Source organism: Momordica charantia, assembly GCF_013281855.1.
Source record: "Momordica charantia cultivar OHB3-1 chromosome 11 unlocalized genomic scaffold, Mcharantia_2.0 BLBB01000011.1, whole genome shotgun sequence".
Lineage (NCBI taxonomy): Eukaryota > Viridiplantae > Streptophyta > Magnoliopsida > Cucurbitales > Cucurbitaceae > Momordica > Momordica charantia.
In genome coordinates, this window is record NW_028275159.1 from 10,341,087 (window position 1) to 10,360,056 (window position 18,970).

Genomic DNA, 18,970 nt, shown 5'->3' on the forward strand with positions numbered 1-18,970 from the left:
AAAGAAATCATGTCACACATAAAGGTTAGCTGTCGCAACGTCATCGCGACGCGGAGCGGCCAACGTCATCCCCATCTCCTAAAGGGTCTCTTTCGAGATAAGGGTTTGAAATCGTCACCTCTACGAGGATTGGAATCGTCACCTATTTTAAAAACTTGGTCTGCGAAAATAGATTTTTTGTTCAGGAGTCAACTAAGCGTAGGGAAGGTGTTAGCACCCTACGACACCCGTTTGAAAACGGTACCACATTTTGTCAAAAATTATCATATTATTTTATTTGATAAAAACAAAATTAGTACTTTATTTAAAATGTCTCACATTATATTAATTCATACTTTGTAATAAAATATGAATTGATAGGTATGAGTCGCACGAAGCCCATTATAAAAAAATTTAACACCTCGATAATATTGAAAGGTTCCAATATCCATCATTGGAGTTTTGAAATAATTATTTAGTAAAAAATAATGATAAATAAAAAAATAAAAGATATAAAAAGAAATCATGTCACACATAAAGGTTCAAACTTTTATTGTGGTTATTAATATGTTCTTACCACTATGTCAAGACCTTAGAATACAACTTAATTTCTTTTTTAAAATATAAAAATGACCCGAATTTAGGACATGCAAATTTACACCCAAGAATCCTACCACTATGTCAACATCACAAGACTGCAATATAATTTCCTTTTTAAAATACAAATCTTTTATTTTTAAACTTTGTTTGAAAAAAAATGAAAAAAATATAAACGAAAAGGGAAAAGAAAAAAATATTTTATTTTATTTTGGATCTGAAATTCATTTAAAACTACCTTATTTTTTAAAAAAAAAATAATCTTAGGTATGTAATCAAACTTATTTAAAAGATCTTATTCAAAATTTTAAAACTTAAATGACAAATCTTTCAAAAATAATTTTTACTTAGTTTGAGATTTTATTAATTTAAAACAAATATTTCTTTGAATCTTTTATTTATTTCTCTAAAACTTTAACACTTGATTTAAAAAAAAAATTCCTTTTACAAAGGTAGTTTATTTTTATTTATTTAAAAAAATTAAACTTGAAAAAAAAAATAATAATATTTTCCTTCAAAAAACAAACTTTTCTTTGAATCTTTTATTTATTTTTCTAAAACTTTAACATTTTTATTTATTTAAAAAAGTTTTAAACTTAAAAAAATTATAATAAAATTTTCCTTGGTTTATTTTTATTTATTAAAAAATGACTCTTAAACCAAATTTTCAAACATAATTAAACTCTCATTAAATGATTTCTCTTCTTTTAAAAAAACCAAGAAAAAGATTTGTTTCTCTTCCTTCCAAAAAAAAATTTAACTTCATCTCATGTAACAAAATCTAATTAACCACATTTATGACTTTCCAATTTTAAAAAGTAAGGGAAATCTAAGTTTTGATTATGGAAAATAAATTTTCTTTTCCCTTTTTAATTTAAAAACAAAAAACCCACTAGAATCTTAATAACGTCAGGAGACGTGAGTATGTCGTGCGCTCAGTCAAAAAAAGTCTGCTGCTGGATCTACCGTGGTCTACTTTGCTCGTCGTGCACCACTGCGAGGGAACGCCGGGATTTGCGGTTGTCGCGGGTTGTATGCCGCCGGAGATGGTGAGACTTAAAATGAGAAGAGGGGAAGAGGTGGAAGATGGAGGAAGAGGAGAAAGATGAAGGTGAGGGTAGAGAGAGAAGGAGTTTTAAATCTACCACTTCTTTTCGTTTTTTTTTTTCTCTCTGTTCCCTACTCCCCTGGCACTGCGTCTGTTAAATAAGCAAGTAGGTAACGGTAAAAAAGAAAAGTCAAATAAAACTAAGGAGGGGATGAGGGAGGAAGAATAGGAATGTTGACGAAAAAACAATTTTGCTTTGAGAACAAAATCTTTTTTTTATTTAAAAAAGAAAAATCTTTTATTTAAATCTTAGAAATAAGATAACAAAATCCAAACCATTAAAAACAAAAACTAAAATTTAATTTATTTAAAACCTTACATTAAGACTTATGTTACCTTTTTTTTTTAACCAAAACAAATTACATTAAAACTGTTGGTGTGTTGCCCTAAACTCGTAGTTTGTATTTATGTAAAAACAAATTTATATTCAATAAAGTTTTATTCAATCAATTTATTGTTGAATTCATAGCACTACATTGTCTAAATCCAATAAACTAAACATCCAAAGTTATTATAATGTAACCGGGACAGTATAGTGAGAAGAGTTCAGTTGCGGGTTTAGAGTGGAGTAACCCGTACTTAACGTATGTTGATTAAGGTAGTTAATGAGTTTAACCGATTAATCTCGTAACGTTGGAGCTTCTGATCTATAGGTCCATTAGGTCCCCTTGGTAGCTCGTAAAGGGTAATTAAGAACATTAAATCTTGAAAAAAATTTGAATTGTTCAACTTTAATTAAAGGGAATTTGAGTTAATTGTGTATGACACAATTTAATATAATGTATGATGATGCATTATAAAACTATACTATGAGAGAAACTATAGTTTAAAGTTTAATGTGAATTAGATTCAAATGTGAATTGGATTAATATTAAATATTATAGGTTATGGAGATAGGTATATTTGAATATGATTCAAATATTAATTAATTTAATTAAATTATGTTTAATTAATTAATTAATTAATTAAGATTTAATTAATTATTAATTAAATTAAATATATATATATATATATATATATATATATATATACCATAATTAACAAACTCACCACTCCCCAGCAATTTTGCTCGGAAAGTGGTGAGGTGGAGAGTGGGAAGTTTATTCCTTTCTCCCTCTTCCCTCATCCTTTATAAAACACATGGAATAGTACGGTTACTAAGTGACAAAATATCCCTGTGTTTTGTTAATCATACCACCGAGAACAAAACCTCTCTTTCTTAGGATCTCAAATTTAATTCCTAAATTTTTCTCTCCAATAACCTAGATCCCACAATCTGATTCTTAATCTTTGAGGATAGCAAGGTTACTAAGTGGTGATGTTCAATCACGCATACGGGAACGTTAGTTCGCACTATCATAGGATTTGTGCTCGGGGAAGAACTTTTGTCAACGGTCTTCAAATGTAAGTCATTTTCTTCCCCAAGAGGCTTAACCTCTACACTTAAATAGAATGGTTCTGTTTTTTCAAAAAACCAGTAACGTTTAATTTCTAATTGGAGTTGAATCACAAGTGATAAATCGCTTCCGCTGGGGATTCTATCCCTTCAATTGGTATCAAAGCCAAATTGTGATTTTATTTCGTTTGATACAAAATGGTACTGGTTTTTTGTGGGTTTTGTTTCATGCATTTGATGTATGTTGGTTTCCTAGTAGGCGGTTTCGCTTCTTTGCATTTAAATTTACAATTTATGTTTATTCGATCAATGTAAGAGCTTGTTGTTTTGGGCATTTTGGTGTAAATCGAGTCTGTATAGTCCGGATCGTTCATGGAAAAGAGTTGCTGCAAAGAAAGAACGGGTTTCGAGTTTTTTGGAGCATTTTGGCTGTTGGAACAGAGAGTGGAGAAGCATGTCCATGACAGCAGCGCCATGGCACTGCTGCATTTTTTCCAGCAAGCGTCGCGGCGCTGCACTGTAGCATTGCGGCGCTGTGCTGCAGAGCCGTGACGCTGCCTTATGTAGTTGCTCGTGTGTTCGAGGCTCCGCAGCCGTTTTTTTTAATTAATGTAAAATTAGTTTATATTAATTTAATTATAACATAGGATGCCAAAAACTGGTCTACTTAGCTATTTATTTTATTGCACCATGAATATAATTATTTGATTAATTATATGTTGCATAAAGTATGCCATATAGTTGAAAATCCCACCATAGGTTAAGCATATGAGTATGCATCATATGTATATAATACTTATAATGTATGATAGCATGTTTATTTTCATAATTGATTAATATAAATGTTATATTAATTAGATGAAAATAAAGTTGCATTGAGCATGACATTACTTTAGTTAATATAATTATTATATTAATGTATGCTTGCAATGCTTGTTTATAGTTTTAATTTCTTAAATTTCATAAGAGTTATAAAATTTGGTAGATAGAGATTAAAATCTATAATAAAGAATTGCATGAAAGCATAGGGTCCAAGTTAATTAATTTTAAAGGGGTTTAAAATTAATTAGACTTTAGGTTATATCTTCTAATATGATTAGAATGTAGTCTTTTATTTTGTTTTAACTAGGTTTAAAATGAAATAATAAAGATTAAATATTAAATATTGCCTATAAGGGAACCCTGTCTAAGGAAGGTTCTGTCCAGATTGAGGTATTTAAACTGACGTAAGGGAATACCTCTACCTGAGAACCGACCTGGGGTTGAATTAGGCAATATTTTATATACATACATAATGTAATTAGTTTATTAAAACGTTTGATAAACTAAAACATTAGTGTAAAACTTCCAATATAAATAGTTATATTGGGTCGACTAAAAATTTCACTTAGTTAGTTTCACTTAGCCAGTATTTAACTAAGTAATATATCCTAGTATTAGAATACTGAGTGGGAGCAAAAAAGAATGTGTTATATGTCACGTATATTTTTGATATACAAGGTATATATGACATGTTTTTTTCTGTTATGTTTCTCCTTAATATTCACACTATGAGTTCCATGCTCAGCCTCGTGTCGCGCGGCCTCCCTACGGAAGGTGTTTGTATGGTTCAATATCGAGGTGAACGGAGATAGTATTCATAATAAGTGGGAGAAGGACTTGTGACAACACATCCTACAGTCTCCACCATTGGTTTGCACCGTGAGAATTCATACATGACCTGCGTGTCGTCCTGGTGTGACCATCCCTATGGAGGGTCCATTTTATGGAATTGAAACCAAGGCAAACTCCAGAAATAGATAAGGGTTTCTTAGGTTTTACTCCAATATTTTCTTTCCCTACGACGCGAATTATTGGAGCGGACCTCTGAGATCTGAAAATGGTGGGTCACACTTACGGGAAGTTGTTAAGCTAGTTAGCAATCCCCTGACCGAATAAATGATGACTAAAGGTTATAGGAATAAGAGTTATTCTAGTGTAAAATTTAGTTGAGAACGTCTCAATTCAGTGAAGTGGTAGTTGTCTGCTTTATGGTAGCTGTTGCTCTAAATCACTGAAGCATCGTTGCAAAACAATTTTGTTAGGTGATTAATTACTTTTGCTAAAATTTGATTGGGTTTCAAGGATAATGCATGAAACTAATATAAGTTTATTTTTATTTTCAGCATGCTACTTCTTTTATTTCCTTGTTAGTCGCAGAAAAACTCAATGGCGAAAACTACAAACATGGAAATCGAACTTAAACACTATACTAGTGATAGATGATCTTAGGTTCGTCTTGCAAGAGGATTGTCCTCAAGCTCCTGCACCTGGTGCCACTGTGGCGGAGCGCAACGTCTATGACCGCTAGATCAAGACCAATGACAAGGCCTAGGTCTACATCTTAGCGAGCATATCTGATGTACTTGCCAAGAAGCACGAGTATACGGTCACCCCTAAGGAGATCGTGGACTCGCTGTAGAGCCTGTTTGGACAACCGTCCTCACATGCTCGACATGAAGCCCTTAAGTTCATTTACAACTCCCGCATGAAGGAGGAATCCTCAGTGTGAGAACACGTTCTCAACCTAATGGTTCACTTCAATGTGGCAGAGTCGAACGGGGTTGTCATAGACGAGTAGAGTAAGGTCAGCTTCATTATAGAATCTCTTCCGAAGAGTTTTCTGGCATTCCGCAGTAATGCGGTTATGAATAAACTGGAGTACACTCTTACCACACTCTTAAACGAGCTGCGGACCTACCAGTCTCTTATGAAAAGTAAGGGACAAGATGGGGAGGCAAATGTTGCTAACTCAAAGAGGTTTCACCGAGGTTTGTCCTCTGGAACCAAGTCTGCGTCCTCTTCTTCTAGAAGTAAGACTTTCAAGAAGAAGAAGGCTGCTGGTAAGGGGTCTAAACCTGACTCCGCTGCTACCGCTGTCACTACCAAGAAAGACAAGGCCAAGGTTGCAGACAAAGGAAAGTGTTCCCACTGCAACGTGGATGGGCATTGGAAGCGCAACTGCCCGAAATACTTGGCCGAGAAGAAGAAAGCCTACGAAGGTAAATATGATTTACTTGTTTTGAAAACATGTTTAGTGGAGAATGATGACTCCGCTTTGATATTAGATTCAGGAGCTACTAATCACGTTTGTTCTTCGTTTCAGGAAATTAATTCCTAGAGGCAGCTTGAAGCCAGAGAGATGACTCTCAAAGTCGGAACATGAGAGGTTGTCTCAGCTGTGGCAGTGGGGGAGCTCAAGTTTTTTTCGAACAAGAATTTGTATATATTATTAGATAAATGTGTACGAAGTTCCAAAAATCAAAAGGAACTTAATTTCAATTTCTTGTTGTTAGAACATTTGTATTCCATTTCCTTTAAATTAAATGAAGCGTTCATTTCTAGAAATGGTGTAAATATTTGTTCTTCTAAGCTTGAAAAAAACTTGTATGTGCTAAGACCAACCATAACTAAACCAGTTTTAATATACCGAGTTGTTTAAAAATGCTAAAACTCAAAATAAAAGACAAAAAGTTTCACCTAAAGAAAATACCTATCTTTACCACCTTGCGAGTCTTGTCTTGAAGGCAAAATGACTAAAAGACCTTTTACTATAAAATGTTATAGAGCCAAAAAGCACTTAGAACTTATACATTCAGACCTTTGTGGTCCAATGAATGTTAAAGCTCGATGAGAGTACAAATACTTCATCTCTTTTATGGATGATTATTCAAGGTATGGTTATCTATACCTGCAACACAAGTCTGAAGCCCTTGAAAAGTTCAAGAAGTACAAGACCGAAGTTGAAAATCAATTAGGTAAAACCATTAAAACATTTCGATCCGATCGGGGTTAGAGTATATGGACTTGAGATTCCAAGACTATATGATAGAACATGGAATCACGTCCCAACTCTCAGCCTCTTGTACACCACAACAGAACGGTGTATCAGAAAGGAGAAACCGAACCCTGTTAGACATGGTTCGCTCAATGATGAGCTATACTCAGTTGCCTAACTCGTTTTGGGGTTACGCAATGGAGACTGCAGTTTATATTTTGAACGTAGTTTCATCGAATAGTGTTTCTGAAACACCCTTTGAACTATGGAAAGGTCGTAAAGCTAGTTTACGTCACTTTCATATTTGGGTATGTCTGGCACACATTCTCATGACTAACCCAAAGAAATTGAAACCTCGTTCAAAAGTATGTCTATTCGTAGGTTATCCTAAAGAGACGAGAGGTGGTCTCTTCTTCGATCCTCAAGATAACAGAGTCTTTATATCGACAAACGTCACTTTCTTGGAAGAAAACCACATTCGAGATCACATAAACCACGAAGTAAGGTAGTGATAAACGAGATTTCTAAAGAGGCCACAAATATGTCAACAAAAGTTGTTGATCAAGCTAGCACTTTGACAAGAGTTGTTGATGAAGCCAGGATGCCACGTCAGTCACATCCACCTCAAGAATTGAGGATGCCTCGACGTAGTGGGAGGATTGTGTCACAACCTGACCGCTATATGGGTTTAACTGAAACCCAAGTTGTCATACCTGATAACGACGTCGATGATCCATTGACTTACAAACAGGCAATGGAAGATGTGGACAATGACAAATAGGTCAAAGCCATGGACCTGGAAATGGAGTCTATGTACTTCAATTCCGTTTGTGAACTTGTAGACCAACTTGACGGGGTAAGACCTATAGAGTGCAAATGGATCTACAAGAGAAAACGAGATGCCGAAGGAAAGGTACAGACCTACAAGACGAGGCTTGTGGCGAAAGGCTACACACAAAGGGAATGGGTGGACTATGAAGAAACCTTCTCCCCTGTAGCTATGCTCAAGTCCATAAGAATACTTTTGTCTATTGCTACATATTATGACTATGAGATTTGACAATTGGATGTCAAGACTGCCTTTCTGAATGGCAATCTTGAAGAAAGTATTTATATGTCTCAACCTGAGGGGTTCATAGCTCAAGGTCAAGAGCAAAAGGTTTGCAAGCTTAAATGGTCTATATATGGATTGAAACAAACATCTCGATCTTGGAACATAAGGTTTGATACTGCGATTAAATCTTATGGTTTTGACTAAAATGTTGATGAGCCTTGTGTATATAAGAAGATCGTCGACAACACCGTAGCTTTCTTAGTGTTGTGTGTGGATGATATCTTACTAATTGGGAATGATGTAGGATACCTCACTGACATAAAGAAGTGGCTAGCTACTGAGTTCCAAATGAAGGATTTGGGAGAAGCTCAGTATGTTCTTCGCATCCAAATTCTAAGGGATCGCAAGAACAAAAAGCTAGACCTATCTCAAGCAACTTATATCGACAAGATGCGTGTTTGATATTCGATGCAGAATTCCAAGAAGGGCTTATTGCCTTTCAGCATGGAATTCATCTGTCTAAGGAACAATATCCTAAGACAGCTCAAGAAGTTGGGGATATGAGACGCATACTCTATGCTTCAGTAGTGGACAGCCTGATGTATGCTATGCTGTGCACTAGGCCTGACATTTGCTAAGCAATGGGGATGGTCAGTAGGTATCAATCCAACTCAGGATATGATCACTGGACTGCTGTTAAGAGAATCCTCAAGTATCTTCGGAGAACGAGGGACTACAAGCTCGTGTATGGCTCTAAGGATTTGATCCTTACAGGATACACTGACTCTGACATCCAAATAGACAAGGATTCAAGGAAATCCACGTCGGGATCAGTAGTCACTCTTAACGGAGGAGCGGTAGTTTGTCGAAATATCAAACTAGGATGCATCGCAGACTCCACGATGGAGGCTAAGTACGTTGCAGCTTGTGAAGCAGCAAAAGAAGTGGTTTGGCTTAGGAAGTTCTTGACCGATTTGGAAGTCGTTCCAAATATAAACTTGTCCATCACACTTTACTGTGATAATAGTGGTGCTGTGATAAATTCTAAAGAACCTCAAAGCTACAAAAGAGGCAAACATATAGAAAGGAAGTACCACCTAATACGGGAGATAGTGCATCGAGGGGATGTGACTCTCACAAAGATAGCTTCGGAGCACAACATTGCTGATCCTTTTACGAAAGCACTCACGGCTAAAGTGTTTGAGGGCTATCTAGAAAGTCTAGGTCTACGAGCATTGTACGATTAGTCTAGGGCAAATGGGAGAAATGTAGTGGGTATAGTGTATGCCCTAGTTTATTGTATTTTCCCTTTGCTTTATTGTAATGAACACCCCACTCGAGTTTAGTTCAAGTGGGAGTTTGTTGGGTGTGTTGTCCTAAACTCGTAGTTTGTATTTATGTAAAAACAAATTTATATTCAATAAATTTTTATTCAATCAATTTATTGTTGAATTCATAGCACTGCATTGTCTAAATCCAATAAACTAAACATCCAAGTTTATTATAATGTAACCGGGACAATATATATACCTGGTATATATTTGATATATCCTCGATATACAAGTGGATAATGTCCCGAGAATAACCTAAAGGATTTATAGTATATGGATAAGGCTGGGTCATTATCCTGGCAACATTATGGATACGGCCCACTTTGTAAATGTTACAGACGACTTAATCTAGGTCGTTCGTGCGGAGATAAGCGAGTGGGGTATCTGATACAATGAGTTTGTATAAGATCGGACCACGAAACAACCAGTCTTTAGATGTAACACCATTAACTAACAGCTTGTTATTTCATAGGATGACTAGGTAACTCATTCTCAATCCTGAGTGAGTTATGGACTCCTGCTCGAAATGGCTCGTCCTTTGATCTGTATGGGTGATAGTGGACCGAGTCACCTACTCAACATTCCTACCATTTTGGGGACGAGACCGAGTGTGGAGCTGAGAACATAACTTTACAAGATGGAATTCACTCCTCTAGAATTTTAGGGGAGTAGATGAGTGTTTCTTTTAGTGCTGACTCCAGACTTGAACAAGGGGCCCCACCGTCTCACTGGCCCGAGAGGGACTTCCGGCTATTGGTCGGACCTTAATTGGGTTGTTCATTAGAGGATTAACGGTACTTAAGGTACAAGATGTAACACAGTGGTAAAATGGTAATTTGACCCACCTGTGGTTACGAATACTCGTGAAGGATTGACTTACTGTCAATGGTTGATATCCATGGACACAAAAATACTCTATAGTGAGAAGAGTTCAGCTGTGAGTTTATAGTGGAGTAACCTGTACTTAACGTATGTTGATTAAGGTAGTTAATGAGTTTAATCGATTAATCTCGTAACGTTGGAGCTTCTGATCTATAGGTCCATTAGGTCCCCTTGCTAGCTCGTAAAGGAAAATTAAGAACATTAAGTCTTGGAAAAAATTTGAATTGTTCAAATTTAATAAAATGGAATTTGAGTTAATTGTGTATGACACAATTTAATATAATGTATGATGATGCATTATAAAACTATATACTATGAGAGAATAATATAAATTGGATTCATATTAAAAGTATAGGTTAAAGTTTAATATGAATTAGATTCATATTAGAACTATAGGTTAAAGTTTAATGTGAATTTGATTCATATTAAATACTATAGGTTATGAGGGATAGGTATATTTGAATATAATTCAAATATTAATTAATTAAATGTGATTTAATTAAATTATGTTTAATTAATTAATTAATTAAGATTTAATTAATTATTAATTAAATTAAAATAGGTTTTAATTTAATTAATTATTTAATTTATTTATTAATTTAAATATAATTAAATATATATATATATATATATTTGTTAATTATGGTAATTACCATAATTAAAAAACTCACCACTTCCCACCGATTTTGCTGGGAAAGTTGTGAGGTGGAGAGTGAGAAGTTTCTTCCTCTCCCCCTCTTCCCTCGTCCTTTATAAAACACAGGGAATAGTTAATCATCCCACCAAGAACAAGACCTCTCTCTTTTACGATCTCAAATTTAATACCCTAAATTTTTCTCTCCAAGAACCTAGATCCCACAATCTGGTTTTTAATCCTTGAAGGATAGCAAAGTTACTAAGTGGTGGTGTTCAATCACGCATACGGGAACGTTAGTTCGTGCTATCACAAGATCTGTGTTCGGGGAAGAACTTTTGCCAACAGTCTTTAAATGTAAGTCTTTTTCTTCCCCAAAAGGCTTAACCTCTACACTTAAATAGAACGGTTCTATTTTTCAAAAAACCGGTAACGTTTAATTTCTAATTCGGGTCGAATCACAAGCTATAAATCGATTCCACTGGGATTCGATCCGTTCAAAACCCTTATCTTATTTTTAACCAAACAATTAAATAAAACTTAATAAAATAATTTTTTTAATAAAAGAGAGCCGAACCAAATACGTTGTTAACAGCTTGCCTCCCTTTGTGTATTTTCAAGATTAATACAATATCTTTTCAGATTATCATTATCTAATGACTTTAAAATATTCATATCAAATAAGAAATTAAAGATATTTTCATATACTTGAAATTGTTCAAATGTATTTTTAAGGGAAAAAATTGCTTGATCTATAATATAGTAAAAGTAATCAATTCTAAAAAAATCTTCAGGTGATCGTGTTTTTTCAATATCAGTATTCTCATTGAATTGTTTTTTTCTTCGAATCATTCTTTTTTCACGAAATATAGGTTGTATTTCCATATCATTTGTAATTTTCTTAGCTGAAATCATAGCAGCTGTGAATCCATTTTTTCTATATTTTTCTAAAAATGACATTAAACCTTTCAAGTGATCTAAAGCAACGTTAATATGCATATCTTTATGTTGTAAGGCTTTGCTCACAGATTTTATAGCAAATAAGATATCATACCATATAGTCATGCCAACAAGAATTCGAAATTTTCAAATTCATAAGTAGCTAAACAATTAGCTTCACTTTTTTACTCTACGATCTTCACCAGTTTCTCCTAATTTCAATAAAGCATCCCTTATTTGAGGGGTTTGAAATCTTATTGCTTTAACACTTTCAATTCGACTTTCTCATCGTGTTTGTGACAATGGTTTGATAGTCAAATTGGTTATGTGATCTAGCAAGAGTTTCCATCGTTTTGTAGATGAAGAAAATAAAGAATAAATATGTTGCAGTACTTCAAGAAAATGTCATAGCTCTATGACATGAGCTAGCCACATCACGAAGTACTGAGATTATGACAATCACAAGGTGTATAAAATGCCCTAGGATTTATTTCTAATAATCTTTTTTGTACAGCTTGTTGTTTTCCTTTCATATTAGATCCATTATCATATCATTGTCCTCTTATATTAGATGTATCAAGTTTAAGATCCTTAATTGCATTTACAAGCACATCAAATAAACCTTTTCCAGAAGTATCTTCAACTTTTAAAAATTTAAAACTTATTCTTGTATAGTTATTGGACTTGTAGCAATATCAACACACCTCAATACAAGAGACATTTGTTCTTGATGACTTATATCATGTGTGCAATCTAATATAACCGAAAAATATTTTGATTCTTTAATTTTTTTCAATAATTGTATTTTTTATTTCACGTACTAATAGTTGTATTAGTTCTGGTATGTTATGTCCAAAATAATGATAATGAATTTTGTTATTTTGAATACGACAAACATGTTCTTGTATTATTGGATCAAATTCTGCCATCATTTCAATTAAGCTTAAAAACTTTTCATTATTTTCTTGATAAAGTTTTTCATTACTTCCTCGAAACGCTAAATTATTTTTAGCAAGATTTTTAACAACAGCAATAATTCGTGTTAATACTTTGTTCCAATGATTTTTTTCTTTATTAATTAATATCTGAATATCTTTGTCAATTGTTTTATTTTTTAACATTCTAATTTTTAGATCAACCGAAGCATTCATATTAAATATGTGTTCATTACTAGATTCATGACTTTTAAGCCGAGAACTAAGATTTTTCCAATCTTTAACTCCTTCATTCCCTAATTGAACTGTATTCGATTTAGTACCAAATAACTTACAACAAAAACAATAAACTTTATCAAAATCCTTTGAGTAAACTAGCCAATTTCTATCATGTTTTTCACCATTAGATAATTTTTTAGTATAATGAATATGAAACACTAGAATCATAAATAATGCAAACTTTTAACTTTCGTTTAATGGGTAAGAGAGTCATGTCTAGGGTTTTGTTTTAGTTATTATTTCTAAGTAACTTTCCATTTTACCTTGACGACTCCAACTTTTGGATGAATTAATTATATCAATGAAGATAAGCAATAGGAGCGAAATCATCGTGCTTACTGATAAATGTAATTTAAAAAGATATGAAACTAGATGGGTTGAAAGGATAATTTACCTACTCATGGTGTTGATTGATAAATTTCGGCAAATCACAAATTGCCACGTAATAATGACAAAAATTATATGTCATTAAATTGAGGCCAATTAAAATTTGAAAGTGTCTTTAAATATAAATATATTAAAAAAAGTGGTCAATTAAATCATGCCACATGTTATTTTTGGGCATTTGAATTCGACCAATCAAATTATGTTATGACCATATGATGACATAAGTTGGTCTAATAATATTGCGCCACGTATGCCGTAAATTGGTCCAATCAAAATTTGCCACGCCTGTTTGATGACATAAGCTTACCCAATTGGATTGTGCCACGTGGCAATGGACTTGGAATCAAATGGGTCCAAGTCTACCTAAGGCCCATGAAAGATCATACAAATAGAGGGTTCATTCACCATCTAATTCATCGTGCAAATGATCAAAATCCTTCATCCTGCATAGGATCAAGATCTGTCATTCTGCAAGAATCAGACGATAAATATTAGAGATTGTACGAACCCCAAATATAATTTATCTAGAAATCTCGTGTGAACACATGGAAAAAAACAAAATCATAAGAGCAAATTATAAAAGAATTCATTTTCATTAAACTTGGAAAATGAGTACAAAATTAGAACCAATCAAATTGCATTAAAAGAAACAATGAACAATTACAAAAAAAATGAACTAAACAAAGTTTCAATGCTGGAAACGAAAACTAAAATTGACAAAAACTTAGAAAGAAATAACAAAAGCTGGAAGTGTGTTGAGATGTCTCTTGGAAGCTTATATTTATAAGCTTGAAGGTTTCAATTTGTTGAAGAGATCTTTGGGATCTTAGACAAAATCTTGGACCAAATGCTCGGCCAAAATGAGTTGAAACACACGTTTTGTCCGACAAAATGTGGCCGACGCATTTTTACTAATAACCTGGAACTTTGGGAGGATAGTGCAGCGGACGCATTTTGATCAACCGACTTGATTTTCCATTCAAAGTAACTATAATGGCATCATTTAACATGTATTTTCCTAAGTCTAAATGCTCAAGTCTTTAACACAAAATATGTGTCATTTTCACTAATTTATATGCATGAACCTATGATTCTTGACTTCAATAGACCTCAAATAAGCATGACATCACAACATAATACTTTTTAGCCTTTAATCAAGGCTCATCAAATAGAGAGGAAAGTGAAGATTTTGTAAAAAGTTTCAAGTAAAAATGATAGAATGTGAAAAAGTGAAAAAAAAATGATAGATAAAACGTCTCACCTTAAAAGTCTAAATTTTTTAACAAAATAGGAGAGAGAATGTAATTAATGAATAGTAATAAAAATTTTGATAGTTCGTAATCCTACTTGGATCGAGGGGAAAGAGAGATTTTTCACTTTCAATGGAAATTTTTTATAGGAAAGGAAAATTTTCCGCCGTCAAACATTGATCTTGAGCCACACGTAGATTGAGGGGAATTGTCATTTTTGACCCTCCAAGTTTTCCGGATTGGATTTTGACCCATTTTAAAATTTTAAGTTTTTTCTAATCCTTTTTAACTTTTGGTGAAAGTGTATTTACGAAAATATCCTTAGAATTTAAGAAATAATTTGGGCGAAAGTTATGGGAAAATTTGGAAAAAGAAGCCTTTTCCACGTGCATTTTTAGTTTTTTAATCACCATTTTCAAAACATAAGTTTCTAGGCATTTAACTTCCATCTTCTTCTCAATTTTACAAAAAAAGAACAACTTTTTCGAATCTTCCATCTTTTTTTTTCAGTTGGGTTTTATGTAACTGCTGATGTTTTCCTTTTTCCTTTTGAAGATTGTGCGAAGATGTTTTCTAGAGTTTTATTAATGTAGGAGACTAAAGAAGAGATTTTAAGGAATAAAAAATTTCAAATTTGAATACGAATACACTAAAAATTAAGGAGGTTGAGATTCTATTTTCCTTAATTCTAATTTTCAAATTTTTAATTAAAAAATCTTTAATCTCTTAAATTATTTGTTAATCATTAGGTAAATTAACCAAATTTTATTAATAATTATTTAGATTAATAACTAATTCAATATTTTATGAAATTTATTTAATAATTATTCATTCTATAAATAGATTTTTAAGTAATTAAATTAAATTAGAAATTCAATTCTCTCCCTTCTCCCTCTCCCGTCTCTCGGAGGCACGTGGAAGAAAGATAGAAAGAAAAGTTGACTAATAATGGAAAAGAAAGAAAAGTGAAAAAGGAAAGAGGAAAAGTGGAGAAAGGTAAATACATAGTTTTACCAAAAGTTGACATCATCAACACGTGGGAAACGCTTCTTTTTTCAAATTTTCCAAAGTTCAAAGTTGTGTGTAAAATCTTGATCCTAAATTGCCCAACAATTAAAAAAACTTTGCAGAAGATGAATCGATCAACAAACTCTCAAAATGAAGTCAAAAAGAAAAAAAATTCCAAAGCTCTTAGAATGAACTCAAAAAGAAGAAATCGCAAATGAAAATCATAACCACCCTGCCACTTTTTTCTCCACAAATTTCAGCCGAGATTTATTGTTCAGGCGAGGGGAGGAAAAAATCAAGAAACACTTTTGAAGGCCTAATCCATGGAGTCAGCGAGAATAAAAGGAGAGCGAAAGTACCTCAGCAAAGAAAATGAATGCAAATTTTGCGGTGAGAAAGGAGGATTTAACAAAAATTTGTTCAAAATACATTATCAAAAAATTTTGTTACAATACTTTTTTAATGTGTCAATCCAAAAGGTCCTGCCTACAATCCGTTGAGTTTGGACTTTTTACGAGATTTATGAATTCACAGGATTTCTACGCAATTTCAAATCCAATTGAGAGTGCATAATCTCAATTTCAATCGAGATGGCATAATCTTGCCCGAGACTGATTACATAATCTGAAGACAGGATTATGCCCAAGATTATACAATTTCAAACAAGATGGCAAATTGCATAAATCTCGGTCTTTTATGCAATTGCATGCATAAAAAATCGACAGTTTCTTAATCTTGATTGGAATCTCGGCCAGAATATAGGCTTCGATCCCAAACCTTTTTTTTTTTTTTTTTTAATTTTTGATTGAATCCCAACCAGAATCATGCTAGAATTTTAGCCTGAGTTTTTTGAAATTAGATCTCATAGGGCACAAAGAGGGAGACAGACGAAATTTGTGGCGTGATTTTTTTCAAGGGCAAAGAGTAGGGAGGGGGACTACCATGACCATGACATTTTTTTTTAATTGAAATAAAGAAATATGCATTGCGGCAAAACAAAATGTGGGATGTAAGTTTAATCATCAACATATTTAGTAGTAAAATTTTCACAGTATTTTTTGCGATTTCGATTATGATTATGATGGTTGGTTGAGATTGAGGGGGACATCAAGTCTAAAAGGTTATATAAATGTATACTCTTTCAAAAGGTTATATAATATATATTTTTCATTGTTATATATTAATCAGTAGGTTATAATAATATATAGTTTTTTTTTTTTATCAAACTTATAGTATGATAATAATATACCCCAACATGTTACATATACTAACATATACTCCATAAGATACCCAACCTATGCTATATATACATGATTTAATTAAAAGAAACATATACCAACATATACTATATATACCTAAAAACATACCTAACATATAGTTTCTCGGTTCTCTTAGAAAAAAAAACTAGGGTTGCAAGCACAAGTGCTCCTTGACTAGGGTCATGGGTCTAGCTCGCAGGAGGTATGGTGTCTCGAGTCTGGCCTCGTCGAAGAAGCACTTGTGCAACCGCTCGTGGTGTCCCACCGCCCAGAAGAGGAGCTTGTCATTCACTCTCGAATCCAGGCGTCGTAGGTGTTAGTCGATCGTCGTTGGGCAGTAGGTCGTTGTTCGTGGGTTGTGATAAGTCCCCAAAAGAGAGTTATTTGGGCGAGAAATTCACACAGATTAGCCTAAAATAGCCTCATTTGCACCCAATCTACACTAAGTGTTGTCTAAAATGCTAGAATGCCTCATTTCTTCTTAGCCTTGCGAATTTTGTTAAAAGTTCTAATTTTGGACACTTTGTTGCAGCATCAACTATGCTACAACATTGGAATCAAAAAAAAAAAAAAACAAAAAGCAGCAGGCTGACAGTGACAGTAGTAACAGAGCTTTAATTTGGGAGTTACCACAGTAAATGAAGAAATGACCTGGAAGTGAGAGATAGGGACCCACGAATGTTGTTTGTTGCCCTAAAAAGAAATGGGTATAAAAGTCAACATTAAAGGAAGCCTCCACACACTTTTTCAAATCAATCAACCCTCACTTCAAGAAAACATACCAAATTCAGTTCGAAAAAGGCAAGAAGAAAGGTGGAATCCTGAAGCAGTTGCTGAAGCAGAAAAGAGAGAGAGAGGCCCGCAAGGAGCTGAACCTTTAGCTCATTCTTTTCACTCTTGTATCTATTTCCCATTGTAGTTCTCCTCGTTGTTTTTTTGTTTCTCACTATGACTATGCGTAGCTAGGTCTGCTTGTAAGGGGAAAGTTGTAAACTTTTCTCTTGGGCTGTATACTGTGCTTTTAGCATTAATGATGAATGAGTATTTAGTTGAAGTTGTGTTTAAAGTTATTTTCAGCATGCTTGATCACCATTGTTGGAATATCTCCTTGTTAACTCTTGGAAAAGTGTAATAGGGAGTGATAAACTTCAATTTATGCTAGAATCTGCTTGCGTTAGAGGGTGAATACTTAGGAATAGGGCTCACCTAGCATAACTATAAATTGTTTCTAAATGCTGTGTAATAGGAAGGCTCCATGTGTGTTTGACCAGTATTCACATTGTCAATGCTATAGCATTGTTAGAGCAGTCCAGAAAAAGTCGCATCCTACTTTTCCCTTCATTGTTCACTATTTCTGTTAAAAATCTACTTAAATCCAATTTAGGTGCTGGTTTATAGTATTCACTGTGCATTGCGACTTATATTTTCTTTGTTACCCGTGTGTCTTTGCTACCCTACATCTTGCATTTATGTTTTAGCTTTCTTGAGCCACAAAGTGTTTAGTGAGCATTCCTTGTGGATTCGAACTTTTTATTACTTGTTACAACAAATGTGTACACTTACACAATAGGGGCACAATATCGTTCAACAGGTTGTCACCTTTGTGTCCTTACAGCTACAGATCGTCGCAAATCTAATCATGGAGTTCGTGGCCGCTGCTGGATCTCGTGGACACTAGAGTTCGTGATGGACTGATCACTTGGGTGGGTATCGTGCTGCTGCTGCTCACTGCCCTCAAGTCATCGATTTGGATCTCGTTGGTGAGTTTGAGAGGGAGAGATTTAGAGTGAGAAGAAGAAGGTAGTGAAAATGTTGATGATAATAGCTATGAGGAGAGAAAGAGATTAAGAGAATGTGGTTCCTAGGGTTTCAAAAAGAGATAATGTAATAGGAAAAATGGTTTCCTATAATTAAGAGATTTAAAATATTCTAGATATTTGATTTAAACCTGTCAAGATGTCCATGGGTCAAATTTAATTTTTTGACTTTTTGTGTTGAGGACAAGTTTGTAAAGTTCTAAAGGTTTCATAGGCTAATTTTAAGATAAAAGTGTAAAATTTTAAACATGAGTCCATTTATGTAATTTGAATCTCGATATAGTCTAATATATTTATC